The sequence below is a fragment of the Miscanthus floridulus genome, chromosome 2 (assembly GCF_019320115.1).
Source record: "Miscanthus floridulus cultivar M001 chromosome 2, ASM1932011v1, whole genome shotgun sequence".
In the NCBI taxonomy this organism is placed as follows: domain Eukaryota; kingdom Viridiplantae; phylum Streptophyta; class Magnoliopsida; order Poales; family Poaceae; genus Miscanthus; species Miscanthus floridulus.
This window is the reverse complement of record NC_089581.1, coordinates 171,447,179-171,469,945: the sequence shown is the minus strand read 5'-3', so window position 1 is coordinate 171,469,945 and position 22,767 is coordinate 171,447,179. Positions and strand designations below refer to the sequence as shown.

The following is a 22,767-nucleotide window of genomic DNA, read 5'->3' as shown; positions in this document are numbered from 1 at the left end:
TCTAGAATATTAGGAATGATGCCATTTTAGAGGACTCCCTGTACCATTCAAAGGGCTTCAGCTGTTTTTAAGAGGACTTTTGCCTTGTCCTGTGGAGGGCTAAAAAGAATACTTTCCTTCAATTGAATTATGGCTAGAGCACTCTCTGTAATGTCTTAATCTCTTTGTTTCTTTTTTCCTGAATTTCTTTTTGCCACCTGTCTTCCATGTAAACTCTTGTAAAACTTTTGTTTTTTTGTTTGTAACCTTCTGGTACTTAATAAATTTTCCAGTAGGGGCTTCCCATAGTCCCTCCTGTTCCCTAAAAAAAATCAATGCAGGCTAGCTAGGATACATATGGTCTATGTATACCTGCAGGGCTGGCGGCGGCCGGCGGCGGTGCGGCGAAGGTAGTGAGCTCTTGCCGCAGCCCATCGGCGCCCCTCGGCGTGGTTGACGTTGGATCCCACTCGGCAGAGGAATGAAGAGAAGCAATAAATAAAGTGCAGGCGGAAGGAACTTGAAGCGGTGGGCTTCCTCGATGGCCTCCGCCCTCCATGTTCATTGGTCTCCACGGCGGCCGATCTCGAGGGATCTGCGGTGGGCAGGGGCACCTGAGGCAGCGGCGGGGCAGGATCTATCTGTGCGCCGGCTCTCCTCCCCGCCACCCGCAATCTCCTTCGCGCCTCGGCCGGCAGCGGCCCCGCTCGGCCATGCGGCCTCGCCTAGCGGCAGCGGTGTGGAGCGTTGCCCTCCTATCGTAGATCGAGTGTGGCAGAGCGGGCGAGGGAGGGGTTGGCGGTGAGGAGCGTTGCCGTCGGGAGGAGGCGACCGCCGCTCTCATCCTGTTCCGGGAGGAGACGGCCGGCGATGGCGTGGAGAAGGCGATAGGCCACGGAGGAGACGGCTGGCGGCGGGGATAGTTGTTCGCGTCCTCCCTAGTGTTGATCTTTTTTTTATTCTGTTATCGAAGTATTCGAAACCTGACCGGCGATGTTGCGAGGGCGGAAGCGCGCGGGGTGAGGAGGGCGCGGGGTTGTGGGGGTGAGAAGGCGGGGTGAGAATCCTGACATCCCACGTCCAATCGTGGCCATCGGATTTGGGTTAGGTGTTTTATTAGTCCTTGATTTTAATGGAGACGAATTCTTGTGTGTAATTTTATAGGTGCACAATGGTTGTAGGCTCTCAGCGGAGGTTATTTTTTAGGGGACCTAATATAATTTTGATTGGTCCATTATAGTAGAGATCTATGCTACCTATACTTAATCAAGAAGATCCCTCCGATCCTTCTAATCAAAGAGAAAAGAATAAAAGCAGGTTGGAAAAAAACATTTTTCTTTTTAATAGATAATATATAAATAATAGATAGATACATATACAGACACAGACATATATATATATAATATATATATATATATATATATATATATATATATATATATATATATATATATATATATATATATATAAATATTAGATATAGATATAGAAATAGAAAAGGTTGCAAAACAAGATTATTTTTTCGTACTGTTATGGTAGAGCATGCAAGCGCCAAACGGCACAGGCGTCGGGCGTGCGTGCATATATGTCTCTCTCTCTCACACACGTAGACACTAGTGAGTCCTCAGCGGACTCACAGAACACACCACACCAGCAGGCCATATTCACGTCTCGGACAAGCAGCTTGTCGTTGCAATGGGTCACGAGCAACAAGAGCGCGGCAGTGGCCACCTCCTGCTCTTCCCGTTCCTGGCGCAAGGCCACCTCATCCCATTCCTCAACCTGGCTAAGCGCTTAGAGAGCCTCGGGCAGCGTGGTGGCAGCGGCCACCGCCGTCTCGCGATCACCATCGTCAGCACGCCTCGCAACGTCGCCAGCCTCCAGCGCGCGCTGCCGGCCGGATCTTCCATCGGCTTCGCCGAGCTGCCGTTCTCGCCGTCGGACCATGGCCTGCCACCCGACACCGAGAACCTCGAAGTCGTCCCCCTCGATGCCTTCCCCACTTTCTTCTACGCCACGGAGCTGCTCCGGACGTCGTTCGACAAGCTCCTGGCTGAGCTCGCGGGGAGAGAAGGCCGCAGGAACGTGTGCGTCCTTGCGGACATGTTCCTGGGCTGGACGGCCGAGAGCGCCCGCGCGCTCGGCGTCCATCACCGAATGTTCGTCACGTCCGGCGCCTATGCCTCCGCCGTCACCTTCTCTATCTGGCTCCGCCCGCCGTCGTTCCCGCACCCCGCCGGCCCTGACGACGAGCAGGCGCTCCTAGACTTCCCCGACGTGCGCATCCGGTACGCGGAGTTCCTGAACGTGGTCGTCAAGGAGGACTACGCCACCGACCCCATGCTGGCGCACCTATGCCGGATGCTCACCCTCCACTTCCGCCACTCGGGGGGCATCCTCGTCAACACCTCGGAAGAGATAGAGCCGACAGGTCTTCGCCTCATCGGTAAGCTCTCCGGGCTGCCGACTTTCGCCGTCGGTCCAATCATCGTCGGCGGCCGAACAGCTCCGGACTGACACCGCGCCGGACCAAGACACTGTGCATCAAGTTCTTGGACTCCAAGCCGCAGGCGTCCGTCCTGTACGTGTCGTTCGGGTCGCAGAACTCGATCCCGGCGTCGCAGATGATGGAGCTGGCGCGGGGGCTGGAGGCCAGCAGGCGTCCGTTCATCTGGGTGATGCGTCCACCGGTGGAGTCCGACGGGGCTAAGGAGTTCCGCGCCGAGTGGCTCCCCGACGGCTTCGAGGAGCGCGTTTCGGCGGCGGGGCAGGGCGTGGTGGTGCGCGGGTGGGCGCCGCAGGTGCGCATCCTGGCGCACGCGTCCACGGGCGCGTTCCTGAGCCACTGCGGTTGGAACTCGGTGCTGGAGAGCCTGTGGCACGGCGTGCCTGTGTTGGCATGGCCGCTCGTCGCGGACCAGATGTTCGACTCCCGCGTGCTGGCTGGAGCTCGGCGTCGGTGTGGAGGTGGCGTCCGGGAGGATGTTTGGCGGGCTGGGCAGCAAGGGGTCGGAGCGCGTTAGGGACGTCGTGGAGACGGTGCTCGGGGACGGCGACAAGGCCAAGGACATGCGTCGGAAGGCTGCCGAGATGAAGAAGCTGGCGCGCGCGGCTGTCGGAGCCGCAGACGGAGACGGCAAGGGCAAGGGCTCGTCCGTGCTCGCCATGGAGCGCCTCGTCGATAGCGCCTTCGACTGATCATGGCAAATTTGTCGTTTGGGACACAAATAAATTTTGCATGGATGCCATGTTCCAATTTCCAAACAAGGGGCTTAGTTGTCAGTATCTGCAGCTTTACTACAGTACAAACACTGCTATACGATTGCGGTGTTGTACTTTATCGTTGTATGAACTCCTAGTATAATAATAACAGTGCGCGTAATTGTCGCCGGTTTTCCTTACCAGCATGTCAACAAGCAAGCCGGAAGTCTTGTACCCAGTGCCGTAGTGTGACAGTGCAAGTTTCGGTCCGTGCCATGGCATCGCCACTAACGAAAATATTGCTATGGAAAGATCCAGTATGTACAAAATTTGTCAGAAAACTATAGTGCATCATACATGTGCCACGCATAAAGGCCCTGCCCCTGCTCGCTGCAATTTTTCAGCTGCGGCTGTAGGCTGTGGCTACAAGAAAAGAGCTAATGTCTACTGTATCTAACATACGATAAATAGCCACAGCCGCAGCAGCAGCCAAATAAGCCTGTGACATCAAAACATAGGAATCACTTTTCTTTAGAGTTTCTTTGTGCATTATGTATTCCAAACGGGGCTGAAGTTGCGAGGCGTACCGCACACACTGCACATTGCTTAGCTGAGTTGATCAACTCACCTAAGCAATGATTAACCCTTGCAACTGTTTCATGGGCTCGGAACAACTAACATGCTTAGTTAGCTAGACCCGGTATAAGTCGAGTGCGAGAGGGAACTCACATTCGCGCGTGCAGCTTGGTTCACTGGGTCATAACAACACTAAAAATTGGTTGCTGTTATACTTGGCCAAATGGGCTCAGTTCGAGGACGAGCCGTAGCTCAGTTGGCTTGCTTGCGGTGGTTCAAGCGGCCGGTCCTGGGTTGATTCACAATGGTCAAGTAACGTGTCCACCATGTTTGGAGTTTGATGATTTTTGAGTATCTCTCAACTGCGTTCGTCGTCTAGGTATAGTTGTAGATTTGTTTGTATACCGTGTGTGTGCGATGGTGTGTGTCTATATCCGAACAGATACTACCTCTGTATCTAGAGGAGAGGCTAAAAAAATGGGCTCAATTCATAGGTTTTAGTTGTCGTGGCCAGTTGCCCGCTTTTGTATCCTTTTCTCTTGTTCTTGGTTTCTACTCCAAGTCACACACCACTAACTTGGTGGTTTGTAATCTGTGCTATGAGGGTTTCTCTCGTAGTTGCGTCGTGTAATTCTCTCTGCTTAATGAAAAATGGGCTATATTCCCCCGTCGAGAAAGACTTGGCCAAATGGGCTAGGCCCACTAGGCCAGTGTTGGCATGACACTAAAAGCACGGCCCGAGCACAGCTCGGCCCAAGGCCCATCGTGCCTGTGCCTAGCACGCCCCCCGTGGTTGCCGTGCCTGGGCCACAAATTCAGGCCGCAGTGTCGGCCCGGACATGACACAACTAATGGGTTGGCACGATGCCGGTCCGATCTATTCTAACCGTTGGATGGCCTTAGAGAACTCAACAAATTGAATTAGATAGGAGACCATATAAATGCCTCAAACCCTAACTCCCACATCTCCTTATCTACAGGCAGTTTCTTCCTGACTCACCTATTCCCTCGTCCCTCCCGACTCACACGCCGGCGCGAGTATTGCACTTGGCGGTGCGGAGAGCTGGGCCGTCTCCTCCCGGACTCACGCGCGTACTCCCGGTCACCGCGCGGTGGCGCGATGGCCTTGTCGTGGGGCCGGAGCTAGAGATCGGCGCTGCGCCGACACGACGACCTCGAGGGCGAGGCGCGGCTGCGGGCTGGCATGAGCACATCGGCCGTTTCTGGCAGCACGGTTCATGCCTGTGACACTACCTTGGCACAGCGGCACTATCAGGTATGGCATGTCTAAGCTGCCGTCCCTGGCCGCGCCTTACGGCCGGGTTGACCATGTATACTTGTGGTTGATAGGTGCACTTGTAGGAGGAAGATGGTGCTGTTGAGTAACAACTGCTACAAAAAACATCTATTCAATTTATTATGACTTGTCAAAGGTCGATAGCCTGAGTGCACCTAATCTACTGTTTGGTTTCCGGTTTGGTTTGAGAGAGGAATCGGTGAAGCGGTTCTTAGAAGGCGGAAGAAAAATATATAGCAACCACAACATACTGTTTATTTCTCAATTTTATTTTTTTTGTTAGATTAAAAAACATCATGTTGTTTCTAAAAAGTAAGATCATGTATATCACAGAATTTTTTTAGGCACCGTAACATCATGTTGTTTATTTCTTAATTACTATTTTTTATAATGACACATGTGTAAAGTACCTTCGACGGCAAAATTTCGTACATACACATCGAAGCTTCTGCAACATAAGATGGCAAAGGGCAAGCCAGCAGTACCTTTGTGCAGAGTTTCTCTGCTTCTCTGTGTTCTTTCAGTTTCAGCTTGCAGGCTGCATTGTTGAACTTGCAATTGATTTTCAGAGGTTAGATTGCTTTTTCTATCCTCACTGAAAGACCTGTCATACTCGATGTACTTTGCAGCCTGATTAAAGGGAAGATGGAGTTAGTAGTGGTCTGTCTGATAAAATTAACAGAAATTTTGCGTGTAGTGTAGGCTGCCATTGCACCTTCTCGATGAACTCAAGAGTCTCTTCACCGTCGTGCCCTTTTTTCACAAAAACACTACGGACTTGCTAGCGTCCGAATAGTCCGATATGGACGCTAGAGTTTGGACGCTAGAGTTTGGACGCTGCCCGCACAGGGAGCTAACGAGCGTCTAGCGTGTCAGGCTCGTTATAGAGCGCACCAGTTGTGGTCCCACGCCTGCCCGGACGTCGTCTGCACCGCCAGCTGCTTCTCACGTTCATCCCGTGTGTAACATCCGATCTACTTTTGAAACATCCAGATGCAACAGTTGCAACATACAAAAGAAGACAGATAAACATTTGAAACAAGCATCTGAAAACACTTGCGAAAACGCCTAAAAAATATTTAAAAACCATTGCAAACATATGCAACATCCAGATGAAACATTTGCAAACATACGTATGAAACACATGAAAACACTTGAGACATATGCTTGCAACATGCATGTATATGAAACATCTAGATCTACTTTTACAGCTTCCAGACAAAACACTTGCAACATTCGTCTGGAATAGATAAAACATTTAGAACATACATTTGAAACATACGTGTATAGCCATTACAACATGTGCAACATCTTGATCTACTGTTGCAACATCGTATACAACACTTGCAACATAGCTCGAAAACATCTGAAACACTTTGTCGGTGTTTCGAACAAACACCGGCTAGTAAATTTGTGATTATTGCATGTTAGGCCCAGATGGTGCACTAAAGGACACGAGGTTTATACTGGTTCGGGCTGAATGTCCCTACGTCTAGTTTGCTGCTGCTGCTCGTGTTATTAGTACCGAAAAATGGTTCGTAGTAGGGGGTACAAAACAGTCGAGAGAGGGATGAGTCCTAAGTCTCTGATGGAATGATCGAAAAGGTTGCCTGAGAGCTTGGTCGCTACTCTGCTATGTATGAAGTGTCGTGTGTGTTCAACTCATTCGTCAAGGGTCGGCCCCCCCTTGTTGGAGGAAGCACATCCCCTTTTATAGATGAAGGGGACGACTTTACAAGTGAGAGGGAAAGGGTGCGTATGCTTTCGAGCCTTGTTGTCCACGTCTACCAAGCCTTGTTGCCCATACTGGCGGATACCAGATAATGGTAGGTGCCTACAACACTGTCGATGCCACTTGTAGAATGTCAGGATGGCTGCAGAGTACTGCTCCGTGCAGGGTATGGTCTCTAGTACAGTGGATTTTGACTTATGAGCCTTGCCCTGCCTTTCTCTGCACGCCTTCTGGTTCCTACGAGCCCCGGTCGAAGGAACGCGGGGTCGAAGTCAGAAGTAGCGCTTTGGGCAAGGCCTTCCGATCGGAGAGGGTGTCCGGAGGCCGAAGCGAGTGCTCCGTCTGGTGGGCCCAAGGGGTCGTGGAGCGGGCGCCGCTCCTTTGGGACCACGACATGGTGACAGTACATCCGTCATTGTAGAGGACGTGAGTCTCTTCCTAGGACCATACTGGTTGTCGTATGTCTATGTTGGGTTCCATGTCTAAGGGCTGAAGGCAGTGCCTACAATACTGTTCGGACTCTGCAATGCCAGAATGGTCTAAAGCGCCCATCCCATCGTACACTGACGGTACTTTTCCTGCCGTGGCGCAGGGCATGGTCCTTGGTGCTGTGTTTGACTCGAGTGTCATGTCGTACCCTGTGCTCATCCTTATGATGGAGTAGGGTGTACTTGTAGGGCGAGGCAGAGTCTGCCCTCAGTCGTCGGGCGAGACGTAGTCTAGCCCTCGGGGGTTGGGCGAGGCGGAGTCTGACCACCAGGGGTCGGGCGAGGCGAAGCCTAGCCCTCGGGGGTTGGGCGAGGCGGAGACTAGCCCTCGGGGGTCGGGCGAGGCGGAACCAGTCTTCTGTCGTTTCGGACAAGAGACACAGTAGCGTTCTTGTCTGATTAGGAGTGTCAACATTTGATGGTTATCAGTTTCACCTCATTGGGTACCCCAGTATTAGGTCCCCAACAGTAGCCCCCGAGCCCCTAGGTGATTCGAGTAGAATCGCCCGGGGGTATTTTGATTTGCCAGAGGGTGCGCGTGAGCGCACCCGATGGGTGTAGCCCCCGAGACCCCAGGTGATTTGGGCAGAATCGCCTGGGGGTGCTTCGGACCCTTCACGGGTAAGGCTATGAGGTTTGGTTTCATCAACCGGAAAGCTTTAAGGGAACCCTGGTGTCTCGTTCGTGGGGATTTTGTCCAGGGTCAACCTGGCTAGGGCTCGACTTTGGATCGAGGCCCTACTGACGCTCATGTACCTAGGTCTTGGTTGCTTACAGGCCCATCTTCTATTGGGTTGGTCGTCGAGACCTGTTGGGCCGATCCCTGGATGTTCCAGGCCCAGGTGGGCTAGAGAAGAAGCATTCTGACCCATGTTCCATCTGTGGGAAAGGAGTTTGGTCCGCTTGGGAAGGCGAACCATCTAGCGCGGTCTTAGTGGGAAAGGATAGGGATCGCGGGCGCGTATCCCACTAGGTGACACGGTGGTGCGCGTGGCTGGCCCAGGAGATCGAGGAGGACGGTTAAGCTTGTCGCATCCTGTTGCCCCTATAAAACCACAAGGTCTGCCCCCAGGGTTCCGTACTCCACCTTTTCACCTTCGCATCGCCAACCTCCGCCATCAATCGCCAGAGCCTCTGACACGCGCACTGCTCCCGTCGTTAAACTTGCTGCTGCCTTCTTCCCCGTGCTGCTCTTGCCGTCGCAATGGACCCAGGGGTACAAATCCAACATCTTCCCTCAGCGCTTAGAGGGCCTTCGTCCGCCGAGGCCTCCTTCACCCTGTTGACTACCGGCGAGGAGTGGTGGCTGCCCGGTGAAGAGGAGGAACCAGTAGCCGCCCGAAGGGTACGTCGTGTCTTTCGCCCACTTCCACTGAGCGGGGATTCACCACGCCCTGCCCATTAGTTCCTTCGGGGACTGCTAGACTACTACCAGGTGGAGCTTCAACACCTTACCCCCAACAGGATCCTAGCACATTGCGGCGTTCAGTCACCCTGTGCAAGGGGTTCTTGGGGATCAGTCCCCACTTTGACCTATGGCGGTATCTCTTCGCCGTCAATCTTTTGAAGAGGCAGGGCGGGAAGCAAGAGCTGCATGCGCGGTGGGGTGCGCCGGCATCCACCTCTGTAGCAACCGGGTAGGAGCGTACCCGCTAATGCTGTCTATCCACCTCCAACAAGGGGTGGCATTCGTAATGGTTCTATAGTCAAGAATGACGCCGCCGCCCCCTTACCAGTTTTCACCAGGCGCTACATCGTGGAGACCCTAGGGGTCGTGGGGGTGGGGTGTCATGGGCAAGGAGAAGAAGCACCTTAATGACCTTCTTGCCGCCCTCCAAACTCTGAAGGAGAGGGGCGTGAAGGGATCAGGGGATTATTGGCGCCTACCATGCGAGGAGGGTTGCGCCGCTAATGGCGCGCGCGCTTCCCCTGTATCAGATGGTGCCTGGAGCATCGTTCGAAGGGACGGTGCTTTCCGACGAAGCACTCTCTCCCTCTAAAGTGGCGCTAGCGCATCAAGGAGGTGATGGAGCCCATGAAGGACTCCGTTGGCGCCATCCTTGACTTCATGTATCTGGTGCCGGGGCATCCCCCAATGCGGCCAGGAACCAGGGTTTGTTGAATTCAGTAAGTTTCCTTTCCCCTTGCTTTTCTTTTCATTTGAATATCTGGCCTCCTAATGCTAAGCTCGGGATAGCGGGACCAGCCAGGGGGGACTGTTCTTCGAAGACAGCCCGGCTTCGCTGCCAAAGGACCCAACCCGGACTGGCAGTGAACCACGCCATGGCCAGTTGGGACAAGAGGACGAGGGAGCTCATAAAGAAAAAGGCGATACAGAGGCAGCAAGCTCAAGATCGAGGAGAGGAGACTGGTAGTGAAGATGACGAGGTAGCTGCCGACGTGGATTGGGACGTCCTGGAGGACGAGGATACGCTGACAAGTGCCCGCCCGTCCATGCAGGGGCCCTTCCCATTCCACATGGAGGGAAGCGAGTCCGTGTGGTCGGTCGAGGTGGGCTGAACCTCCAGCCCGTCCTCGGGGCCAGCGGGAGCCGAAGAGTCCGCCGCTTCGCGTGGGGTGCCGGCGGACGATCGGTGGGTGGGAGGAGGCGAACCTGCCGCTGCCCCTGAGGTGCTGATGGAGGGAGGTGGCTATGTTGTTGCGTCCCACAAGATGACGGAGGTGGGTGGTGCTGCCGCCCAGCCCGAGGCATTGACAGAGAGGGACGGCTCCGTTGCCGCGCCCTCGGAGATAAGGGAGACGAGCTCCCCTGCCCGAGAGCAGGGGGCAGGCTCGAAACGGGCCCGCTCAGACGAGTTAGGGGGGTCTAGGGGTTCGTCCCCAAAATGTTCCCGTCACCCAAAGGCGCCAGAGTAAGCCACTGATTCCCCCGTTTTTCCTCCTTTTTATTTTCTTGCTTTGACCTTACGCCCTTCACCTTCGTGTAGATTCTTGCGAACGGGCCGCTCTCTAGGGCTGGCGCCCAAGAAGAGCCTTACCCTCCAGGTAGGACGGACCGTGCTGCTCGACGTCGCCCCTATTTCGGGCAGGAGCGGCGCTGACGCTGCAGCCTTGTTGGCCGATCTGGCGGCGCCCGCGCCCTCGGTGGTTGCCGAGCAGGCGGCGTCTTCCATGGCAGGCATGACCCCACCAGCCAGGAGTCTGGTATCACCAATGGCTGTGGTCATGACCGCGCCTAGCTAGGAGCCGCCGAACGTAGCCATGGTGGCGTCCGAGGGGCCGACGTAGTCCGTGCCTCTAGTGGCTCAAACAACGGTGTTCGACGCGGGCTAGACGGAGAGGGACACGGTTGGACGATCCCCAACCCCGATGAGCCAGGCACATTCGGATGCAGTCACGATGGCGTCCGTGGGAGCAGCACAGTCCGTGCCACCAGAGACCTAGGCGGTGGTGCCCGCGACTGCAGCAAGCCCAGCGAGGCCGGACGTCGCCATGGCGGTGCCCGAGGGAGCGGTGCAATCCGTGCCACTAGCGGCCCAGGCCGCGGCGCCCGAGGTGGGCCTGATGGAGGAGGACATGGCCGGAGGGTCTTCGGGCGTTGTGACGGTGGTGGGGAGGACCAGAAGGGAGCCGCCTTTGGCCCTATTGTTGGGAGGCAGCCGCTCCCCCGCGCGTGGCAAGCCGCCGCTCTAGTGGATGGCCACTCAGGACCCAACATCGGTTCTTTTTTCGCTTGATGATGCTACCGAGAGCTTGGAGCGGGAAAATCTTGATGTCGGGTTCTCAGCTGTGATGGGTGCCCTGAGGGAGGCCAGTGGTGCCTTGCGCGAAATCCTTGTTCCTTCTAGCCGGGTATTTGCTTGATCTTCTCCCTTGTTTTATTCTTTCTTCACGCATTTCTATGTTTTCGTGTTTTTTGATACCAGTCTTATTTTTAGAGTATTGTTGCTCGTAGCCGGAACAAGTCTTGGTTCCTTTGTGAGCAAAAGGTGGAATGGGACCGCCTTACTGAGGAGGCCCGACTGTGAGGAGATGTGGGAGCGCAGCTGGCTGCCGCCCAGCAGCGGGAGGCCGAGGCATGTTAGGACACGGAGGAGATCCATGGGATGTTTGAGGAATTGTCGGTGAGGGTGAAGCTGGATAAGGAGGAGGCCGCTAGGATCTAAAAGAAGCGGGACAAACTGCTCTAGAAGGACACTATGGCCAGTGAGTAGGCCGTCGAGCTCTTGGCAGAGCTAGAGATGGAGTAGGACCTCAAGCTGAAGGCTGAGGAGAGGTCCGCGGTGTTGCAGCCGAGGGTGGACAGGGACGCCAAGGTGATCGCCCGGTTGCGCAAGGAGCGGGATGAGCTACGCCGGACCAAGGAAAGACTTCATTCGGAGCATGGCACAGCCCGTGAGGATCGTGACCGGGCCATCTAGGAGCGCGACGAGGAGCGTCGGGTGGTTGAGTCCCTCCGAGCAGATCTTGGAGCCATGGTGAACCGAAGGTTGGACACCGAGGACGTCGCTGCCAGGCTGGACAAGGATCTTACTGAAGTGCGAGGGATCCTTCAGACCAAGAGTGACGAGCATGACCTTCTACAGGCTGCTGTCGGGGTGGTCATCGACGACCTAAGGGTGGTGTAGCTAGAGGGAACCAGCTCGCTCACGGCTCATGCTGCGAGTATCACAGCGCAGGTGGGCTAACTTGAGGAGGTCGCCTTTCACACCGGGATCACCCAAGCCTTTGCTGTCGCCCATTCCCATTATGATCGGGAGATCAACCTGGAGGTGATGAGCTAAGGCTTCACGCCTGTCTACGAATATGCTGAGCTAGACGAGATGGAGAAGGCGGTGGCTCCCCTTGCACGGAACCTGGCGAACAGGCTAAAAGAAGAGGTTCTCCCTTCGTGGGAGTAGTTAGTTGAATAAGTTTGATAAACACTTATCTGTAATATGTGAACAAGTGTCGGTACTTTTGTGTTCGAAAGCGGATTTGTGGCTTTTGTTTCATAATTTTGTTTTATTTGTTTGATCTTACCTTCTTTCTTTTTTGCAATGAGAAAAGACTTACGCGATCCGACCCTTCCATTTGTTTAAGACTGTAGGGCCCAAGGTGTTTAGGGGAGATTTTGATTGTGCTGGGTGTAGGTCTTTTGTAGTCTTACCAATCTGTTCCCCCAAACTTTGCCGCCTGTCTTGGTGCGAGGAAGAGGTCTGCTGTAAAGACTTTTTCAAAAAAGGAAAGGAATAGGGGGTACCTATACCTTTATCAGTCCCCGAGTGAGATCCGACCCCCTGCGGTCGCTGGGGTCGGATGTTACTGGAGACCTGAGCGAGTGTAGCAAACTTGCATTTGCATTCATACGTACCCCTTACCTAAGACTTTGGTGATCGTTGCGTGACCGTGCGTTCGGTCTTATCGCAAGTCCAGCCTTCCCCGAGCCCCTACGCGTGGTGGGGATTCGGTCAAGGGCTGGCCCATTCGTGATTGTCGCCCCATCATCAGTTTTTCACAACCGGAGGGGTTAAGGCGACGTCACTTGCCTCGATGGCTCAAGTGACATGCTTTATAAGCTCGCTAACGGAGATGTTCGGACAGAATCTGATCCCGTTTGCTTCGCGACAGGGTCAACAAAGCCCTCGGGTGGCGTTCTATTACTCCTTGGCCCGCCTTCCAATAGATTCCCCCTCAATGGGGTTTCTATGGGCTCGGCTAGAGGCTGGATTGAACAAGAAGGTTGAGATGACCCTATTCGCCTTGATGCAGGGTTGGGCAAAGACCGTTGAGGCTCATCTGTGTTTTCTCCCCTAGCTCTTGTTTGACGCGAGGTGGCCTCGGACCTTTTGCGGGTCAGCCTTCGAACCTCGGTCTCCTGACCCGGCTCGAGCCCCCGAGCCCTTTAGGGTCTAAAAGGGACCGGTCGTGTTTTCACGCGTTACCCCGTCCTCAGTTTTCACAATTGGAGGGGCATAGTTAACGACACTTGCCTCGATGGCTCGAGTGTTGCGCTCAATGAGCTCGCTATCGGGTATGTTCATGTAAAATCTGGGTCCATCATTTGCTGATGGGCTCGGTAGAGCCCTCATGTGGCATTTCACTACTTCTTAACCCGCCTCCCGGCAGATGCCCGAGCCGTTCGATAGGCTTAGGTGGCCCGTTGGCCTCTCCTTGACGAAGATTCTGTGGGTTTGGCTTAGGGTTAGAATCAAACAAGAAAGATCAAGACGTCCCTGTCCGCTTCTGAGCAGGGTCGGGCAAGGCCACTGGGGCTCATCTCTATTGTTCTCCCCTGGCTCTGTTTGATGCAAGGCGGCCTCGAGCCCTTCGCGGGCTAGCCTTCGAACCTCGGTCGGTCGCCGCTCATATTGAATGAGGCGGCTGTCGCCTCGTGACGCGACAGGAAGCGTTGAGATGCAGAGATTTGCATATGCAATGCTCGGATGTATGGTTATAATGTATCACTTAATTGAAAGGAAAGTGGGGTTTGGTAACGTTACCTTGGTGATACGAGCAATGGGAAGCTCCAACCAGATGTGTCCGTGCGGGGTTTGGACCTGATGTTTGCGACGAGGTTGGCGTAACCTGCATAAGAGTCGCTATTTTTTGTTCTTGTCCCTCGGCGGTAATTTGAGCCGCTCGATTAATTTAGTCGACCTGACATCTTCTCCTCGAAGGAGGCTCTATAGGTGGACCCCTCCAAACCCTTCTCGGGAAGGCGGGAGCCGAGGCTTGCAGTGCGGGGAACTATGAGTTCGATTCATGCTGGTGAACACAAAACACCGTAGCCGTCGATGGCTGAGATTCGGCTGAGGATCCGGCTACAGAGCCTTTATGTTCTGGATCGAACCCATCCTTGTGATGGCTAAGATTTTCTCCAAGTTGGCTTCGATGCCATGCTCGGAGATGATGAAGCCGATCAGCATGCCCCTCGGGACCCCAAAAACACATTTCTCGAGATTGAGTTTGATGCAATTTGCCCAGAGTTTCGCAAAGGTTTGCTCAAGATCGGCGACAAGGTGGTCAGCCTGTTTAGACTTAACTACAATGTCGTTGACGTAGACCTCAATGATCCGCCCGATGAGGACCCCGAAGCAATTGAGCATACAGCGCTGGTAAGTGGCTCCAGTGTTTTTCAGACCGAACGGTATTGAGACATAGCAGAACGGTCTGAAGGGGGTGATAAAATATGTCACGAGTTGGTCGGACTCTTTCATTGCGATTTAGTGGTAGCCGGAGTACGCGTCAAAGAAGCAGAGAGTTTCGCACCCTGAGGTGGAATCGACTATTTGGTCGATGCGTGGTAAAGGAAATGAGTCTTTTGGGCATGCCTTGTTGAGACCTATGTAGTCGACACACATCCTCCATTTCCTGCTCTTTTTTCGTACAAGAACAGGATTTGCTAACCACTCTGGGTGCTGAACTTCCCTGATGAATCCAGTGGCAAGTAGTTTTGCTATCTCTTCACCGATGGCCCTGTGCTTTTCCTCGTCGAAGCGGCGTATGCGTTGTTTCACCGGCTTGGAGCCTGGGTGGATTTTCAAGGTATGCTCGGCGACCTCCCTCGGGATGCCTGGCATATCCGAGGGTTTCCACGCAAAGATATCTTTGTTATCGCGGAGGAAGTCGATAAGCGTGCTTTCCTATTTAGAGGAGAGCATGGTACCTATGTGTACTGTTTTACCCTCAGAGCTGCTGGGGTCTATGAGGACCTCTTTGGAGCCCTCCGCCGATTTGAATGACCCAGTCGATTTCTTTGCGTCGAGCGCTTCTTCGACGACCTCCTCCCTGAGGGCAGCGAGTTCCCCGGAGGTGATGATTGCTGTGGCATGGTCGCAGCACTCGACTTTGCACTTGTAAGCCTACTGGAAGGAGATGCCGACGGTGATGACCCCATGTGGGCCTGGCATCTTCAGCTTGAGGTATGTGTAGTTGGGGATGGCCATGAACTTCGCGTAGCATGGTCATCCCAAGATGGCGTGGAAGGTTCCGGGGAACCCTACCACATCGAAAGTGAGGGTCTCAGTCTTGTAATTGGATTGATCCCCAAAGGTAACGTGCAGATCAATCTATCTGAGTGGCGTGGCCTGCTTTCTGGGGATGACGCCGTGGAAAGGCGCTCGAACTGGGTGGAGGTGCGTTCGATCGATGCCCATTACGTGTAGCGTCTTCGCGTACATGATGTTGAGGTCGCTGCCTTCATCCATCAGAACTTTGGTGAGGCGCTTTGGGCCGACGATCGGGTCGACAACAAGCGGATACCTTCCCGGATGCGGGATGGCGTTCGGATGGTCGGTCCGATCGAAGGTTGTGGCGGACTCCGACCATCGGAGGAAGAGAGGTGTGGCTGGTTGGGCCGTGTAGACTTGGCGGCGTGCGACCTTTTGACAACGTTTGGAGTCATAGGCCGTTGATCCTCCGAAGATCATGAGGCAGCCGTCCGGCATTGGAAAGCCATCATCCTTCTCCTCGGCGTCGTCGGTAGTGGGGGCAGGTTCCTTCTCCTACTCCCCCTTGTTGGCGCTCCTGGCCAAGAACTCGCGTATGAGGCCACAGTCCTTGAGCAAATGCTTTACGGAGACGGCGTGGTTCGGGCATGGCCCCTCGAGCATCTTCTCAAAGTGGTTCGGAGCGCCCTCCGTGGGCTTCCGACCACCCTTGCGGTCAGCAGCAGCCACGAGTGGGTCCTCACGCCGTTGCTTCTTATTTTTTCTTTTGGCAGAATGATTGGAGGTGCCTTCGCCGGCACCCTCGTCCCGCCTTGCCTTGCTGTTGGAACGGTCGAAGATTGCTCTAACCGCCTCTTCGCCTGAGGCGTGGCTGGTGGCGATGTCTAAGAGCTCCTTGGTGGTCCCGTAGGCCCTTACGTCCCAGCTTGTGAACCAAAGACTCGCAGGTTGTCCCGGACAGCAAGGCTCCTATCACGTCGGTGTTGGCGACGTTAGGGAGCTCGTTGCACTATCGGGAGAAGCGCCAGATGTACCCGCGAAGGGTTTCGCTGGCCTTCTAGTGACAGTTCTTGAGTTCCCAGGGGTTCTCAGGACATTTGTACATGCCCTGGAAGTTCCCCGCAAAGATCTCCCTTAGGTCCGCCCAATCCTAGATGGCGTCGGACGGAAGGTGCTCTAACCACACTCGTGCTGAATTGGCAAGGAACAGTGGAAGGTTGCGGATAATGAAGTCGTCATTATCCGCACCACCGGCTTGACAGGCAAGCCGATAGTCTTCAAGGCAAAGTCCGGGGTTTGTCTCCCCGAAGTACTTAGGGATGTTGGTAGGTGGTCGATACCTTGGTGGGAACAGAGCGTTGAGGATGTGACGGCCGAAGGCCTGAGGGCCTGGCAGGCTAGGGCTTGGGCTCCGGTCCTCGCCGCTGTCGTAGCGTCCGCCACATCGAGGATGATAGCCGCGGCGGGCTCCTTCCCCCGGGTCGCCGTAGGTGTGTCTACGGGTGTCGATGGTGCTGCGCGCGTCGCGGTTGTGGCCGAGACGTTGATGTACTGGGACCACAGCGCGCTGCCCGCCACCTTGCGGGGCTTGGTGGATGGACGCGTCCCTGGCGGGATGCACCGAGGGGGTACGCTAGCTGGCGTCAGGCTCGTGTCGCCGAGACATCGAGCTCTCTGCCTGCTGTGCTGCCGCACGCTCAAGTAGCGTGCGAATCTCGTGGTGGACCCAGCGATCCTCGGGCGTGGCGGCCTCTGGAAGGCCATGAAGCAGGGCCGTCGCGGCGGCGATGTTCTGGCTCGCACGAGCAAAGCGGGGAAGGGTTTCATCGTCGGCAATGATCTTTTGGTTCATGTCGTGGGCCGCGGCGCGTGCGCGCCCTCCATCCCCACGGCGCCTGATCTCCTCGTCGATCTTCTTGTACTCCCGAACAAGCTGCTGTCCGGCTTCGTCTATTTCCCGCTTTCGAGCTTCTAGCTGCTCCACCCCTACGCGAGGTGGGGCCGCTGCTCCCCCTTTGGCTACGTCGCCGAGGTTGCCTGCCGGGGTGACCTCCTCCTCGGAGGCGCTTTCGACGTGTCCCTCGGAGGTTTCTGTCATGAAGCATTTCCGGGAGGGATGATGGCTCCCCCTACCGGAGTCAGAACCAGAGTCCGACCCCGAGTCTTCCGCGAGGAGGCCGTGGAGGGATTCTGTGACGCTTTTGATCATCCCCACGAACTCGTTGTTCACGGAAAACGGGATCGCGCGCTGGGCCACAAGGTGGCTTACGTCGATAGCCTGAGTGCACCTAATCTACTGTTTGGTTTCCGGTTTGGTTTGAGAGAGGAATTGGTGAAGCGGTTCTTAGAAGGTGGAAGAAAAATATATAGCAACCACAACATACTGTTTATTTCTCAATTTTTATTTTTTTAGGTTAGATTAAAAAACATCATGTTGTTTCTAAAAAGTCAGATCATGTATATCACAGAATTTTTTTTGGCACCGTAACATCATGTTGTTTATTTCTTAATTACTATATTTTTATAATGACACCTGTGTAAAGTACCTTCGACGGCAAAATTTCGTACATACACATCGAAGCTTCTGCAACATAAGATGGCAAAGGGCAAGCCAGCAGTACCTTTGTGCAGAGTTTCTCTGCTTCTCTGTGTTCTTTCAGTTTCAGCTTGCAGGCTGCATTGTTGAACTTGCAATTGATTTTAAGAGGTTAGATTGCTTTTTCTATCCTCACTGAAACACCTGTCATACTCGATGTACTTTGCAGCCTGATTAAAGGGAAGATGGAGTTAGTAGTTGTCTGTCTGATAAAATTAACAGAGATTTTGCGTGTAGTGTAGGCTGCCATTGCACCTTCTCCATGAGCTCAAGAGTCTCTTCACCGTCGTGCCCTTTTTTCACAAAACACTACGGACTTGCTAGCGTCCGAATGTCCGATATGGACGCTAGCGTTCGGACGCTGCCATTGCACCTTCTCCATGAGCTCAAGAGTCTCTTCACCGTCGTGCCCTTTTTTCACAAAAACACTACGGACTTGCTAGCGCCCGAATGTCCGATATGGACGCTAGCGTTCGGACGCTGTCCGCATAGGGAGCGAACGAGCGTCTAGCGCGTCAGGCTCGCGAGAGAGCGCACCAGTTGTGGTCCCGCGCCTGCCCGGACGTCGTCCGCATCGCCGGCTGCTTCCCATGTTCATCCCGTGTGTAACATCCGATCTACTTTTAAAACATCTGGATGCAACAGTTGCAGCATACAAAAGAAGACAGATAAAACATTTGAAACAAGCATCTGAAACACTTGCGAACATACGTATGAAACACATGAAAACACTTGAAACATATGCTTGCAACATGTATGTATATGCAACATCTAAATCTACTTTTACAACTTTCAGACAAAACACTTGCAACATTTGTCTAGAACAGATAAAACATTTGGAACATACATTTAAAACATACGTGTATAACCATTACAACATGTGCAACATCCCGATATACTTTTGCAACATCGTATACAACACTTGCAACATAGCTCGGAAACATCTGAAACACTTGAAACATACTATTGCAATATATGTTTTCAGCGTAGCATCTGCTTGTTGCTTGAACGAATAGAGGCTCGTCGACGCAGAGCTTGACGCCAGCACGGAGCTTGAAGCCACGGAGTGGCGCGGAGGTCATGGTGTAGAGCTCGTCGGTGGCACGGACCTCGGCAGAGTGGGGGGCAAGCGGATGGAGCATAGCCATGACGGGAGGCGTAAGTCCGGGAGCGAGCTAACAAGCGCCTAGCGCGTCGGGCACGCCGTGCGTGGTGCAGGCTGATGACGCAATCGAGCACAGGTCCGTTCCACGAGCAGAGCGAGTGGGCAACACGGGCGCGGACGGCATGGACAAGTGCGGGGTCCGTCCGGACAGACGGATGCTCTACGAGGCCGAAGATAGTACCGTCCTCCAACACAACGCCGATCGAGCATAACTGCATACAACATGACCATTTGGCACTGGACGCTAGATGGATGCTACACCGCCAAATCAGCATACAACATGATGCGCAGCGGATCCATCAAAATGTCAGGCCATAGATTGATCTGGAAAACGTGGGCTCCGCTTCGGGTCAAGATCTTCATTTGGCTTGCCATGGAAAGAAGGCACTGGACCGGCGACAAAAGGGCGAGACACGGTCTCGAGGCACGTGAGTTATGCTACCTCTGCAACCAAGGACAGGAAACAATCGACCACATCATTGCAGTATGCCCGTTCTCCCGTGAGGTGTGGTACTATGTCCTGCAAGCGCTCGGGCAGCAAGTTCCACCAGTCTCCCAAACGACGCTCTCCTGGTGGCGCCGATTGCGGTCAGTGTGTAACGGCGATCGGCGAAACGGCATGGACTCCCTCTTCGCCCTTGTCTCCTGACAACTATGGAAGGAACGGAACGCAAGATGTTTCCGGGAGTCGACATCGACCGTCGGCGACCTACTGCACATCATCAAGGCCGAAGCCGACCAATGGATTCAGGCCGGAGCACGCGGGCTACGTGCGCTGGCGCAGGGCTAGGACGTCGTCAAGATAGCCATGGATTAGGAACGTTGTTTTTCATAATGTAGCGTACACATAAACTAACGGTCGGCAGCGGAACTCTTGTATTATAAACTCTTTCTTCTAATACAATGATATGCACACTCGTGCGTATTCGAGAAAAAAAAAGCATAACTGCATAACGGCGGCAGCTGTATTCAGGCTGCCGCAAGAGGCCACGTTCGCTTTGCAGCAATATGCGGGCCCTAGCAAGAGGTCGCAAGAGTGCATACGGCTTGTACACACACTGAGCGGGCAGCTACAACCCGCCCCATTTGCATCTTTAGTGTAGTTCCAGATTACTGCCGGTTAAAACCAATGCCGCCCGACGGGCCACTAACGGCGTCCACGGAGCCGCTGGCAGGCACCATAATTTACCATGCTCTAACGTGTCTTGTTTTACTACCTGACTAGGACAAACGGATTAGCTGCGGTACCACCACTAGAAAAATAGGATCCAGACTTTCACCCTGTTCTTTATCACCTGCTGGACCAACGGTCCACGGACGCAGCGGATTCGTGTCTCCGCTCTCCAGAGCCTAAGGTATAGCTCCACTTCATTTTGCAAAATTTTTCAAGATTTCTTATCACATCGAATCTTTGGACACATGCATAAAGTATTAAATATAAATAAAAAATAAAACTAATTACACAGTTTAGACGAAATTCACGAGACGAATCTTTTAAGCCTAATTAGACTATAATTGGACAGTAATTGCTAAATAATAACGAAAGTGCTACAGTATCATTTCGTCAAAAATTTTGCAAACTAAACGAGGCCCAAGAGTGCACGTCCAATTTTTCAGTTCACCCGTTTTGCCACGCTGCAGCGCACAAACGCCAAGCTTCCAAGCGGAACAAGCCAGAAGAAAGCACGCGCAAGCGCCAAACGGGCAAACGCCACAGGCGTCCGGCTTGCGTGCGTGTCTATTTACATGTGTAGTCACTACTAGTCAGTCCGCAGCGGCCTCACAGTCACAGAACACACCAGCACTCCATTCCACTCTCCCACAGTTAGCTTGTTCTTGTTGCAATTGCAATGGGTCACGAGCAACAACAGCGGAGCGGCCGCTCCGGCCACCTTCTGCTCTTCCCGTTCCTGGCGCAAGGGCACCTCATCCCGTTCCTCAACCTGGCCAAGCGCTTCGAGAGCCTTGGGCAGCGTGGCGGCAGCGGCCAGCGCCGTCTCGATGTCACCATCGTCTGCACGCCTCGCAACGTCGCCAGCCTCCGGCGCGCGCTGCCGGCTGGATCGTCCATCGGCTTCGCCGAGCTGCCGTTCTCGCCGTCGGACCATGGCCTGCCACCCGACACCGAGAACCTCGAAGTCGTCCCCCTCGATGCCTTCCCCACTTTCTTCTACGCCACGGAGCTGCTCCGGACGTCGTTCGACAAGCTCCTGGCTGAGCTCGCGGGGAGAGAAGGCCCGCAGGAACGTGTGCGTCCTCGCGGACATGTTCCTGGGCTGGACGGCCGAGAGCGCCCGCGCGCTCGGCGTCCAGCACCGAATGTTCGTCACCTCCGGCGCCTATGCCTCCGCCGTCACCTTCTCTATCTGGCTCCGCCCGCCGTCGTTCCCGCGCCCCGCCGGCCCTGACGACGAGCAGGCGCTCCTAGACTTCCCCGACGTGCGCATCCGGTACGCGGAGTTCCTGAACGTGGTCATCAAGGAGGACTACGCCACCGACCCCATGCTGGCGCACCTATGCCGGATGCTCACCCTCCACTTCCGCCACTCGGGGGGCATCCTCGTCAACACCTCGGAAGAGATAGAGCCGACAGGTCTTCGCCTCATCGGTAAGCTCTCCGGGCTGCCGACTTTCGCCGTCGGTCCAATCATCGGCGGCCGAACAGCTCCGGACGACACCGCGCCGGACCAAGACACGTGCATCAAGTTCTTGGACTCCAAGCCGCAGGCGTCCGTCCTGTACGTGTCATTCGGGTCGCAGAACTCGATCCCGGCGTCGCAGATGATGGAGCTGGCGCGGGGGCTGGAGGCCAGCGGGCGTCCGTTCATCTGGGTGATGCGTCCACCGGTGGAGTCCTACGGGGCTAAGGAGTTCCGCGCCGAGTGGCTCCCCGACGGCTTCGAGGAGCGCGTTTCGGCGGCGGGGCAGGGCGTGGTGGTGCGCGGGTGGGCGCCGCAGGTGCGCATCCTGGCGCACGCGTCCACGGGCGCGTTCCTGAGCCACTGCGGTTGGAACTCGGTGCTGGAGAGCCTGTGGCACGGCGTGCCTGTGTTGGCATGGCCGCTCATCGCGGACCAGATGTTCGACTCCCGCGTGCTGCTGGAGCTCGGCGTCGGTGTGGAGGTGGCGTCCGGGAGGATGGTCGGCGGTCTGGGCAGCAAAGGGTGGGAGTTCGTCAGAGACGTCGTGGAGACGGTGCTCGGGGACGGCGACAAGGCCAGGGACATGCGGCGGAAGGCTGCCGAGATGAAGAAGCTGGTGCGCGCGGCTGTCGGAGCCGCAGACGGCGACGGCAATGGCAAGGGCTCGTCCGTACTCGCCATGGAGCGCCTCCTCGATAGCGCCTTCGACTGATAGAGGCAAATCTGTCGTTGGGAACACAAATAATTGGTACTTAGTAAAATTCAGGCGTCTGAGTATTAGTTTACTTTTGTGTGACTGTTATTGCATATATTTTATATTGAAATTATAGATTTAGTTCATTATAATTTCTGTATGATGTAGTCTATAATTTTCGGTACAAATCCGTTAGACAAAACCACAAATTCAAGAAATTGTGATTTGTATTGGAACAAAGATAATTAATAATTTATAATTATTTTCTATATGAAGACAAAGACAAAATTTAATATGTTATGATACAAAGATAAATAATAAAAGTAATAATTTTTTTTATACTAGTGGTAGAAGAGAGCCGTCTAAAATTACCTTAAAATTAAATTTAGACACATGAAGTATTGGAGAAGTGCAAATACAATTTATTTTATTGAAACTTCACGTTTCAAACGAAGGTCGTTGTCAGTACTTGCAGCTGTATTACGGTGTCTATTGTACTAGCAGA

The 22,767-nt window shown here is 54.2% G+C and overlaps 2 pseudogenes; both read left to right on the top strand.

Moving 5' to 3' along the window:
* The first annotated feature begins 1,611 nt into the window (after nt 1–1,611).
* Nucleotides 1,612–3,380, top strand: LOC136540662 (UDP-glycosyltransferase 92A1-like; annotated as a pseudogene).
* Nucleotides 3,381–20,644: 17,264 nt separating this feature from the next.
* Nucleotides 20,645–22,481, top strand: LOC136540661 (UDP-glycosyltransferase 92A1-like; annotated as a pseudogene).
* The last annotated feature ends 286 nt before the right edge of the window (nt 22,482–22,767 follow it).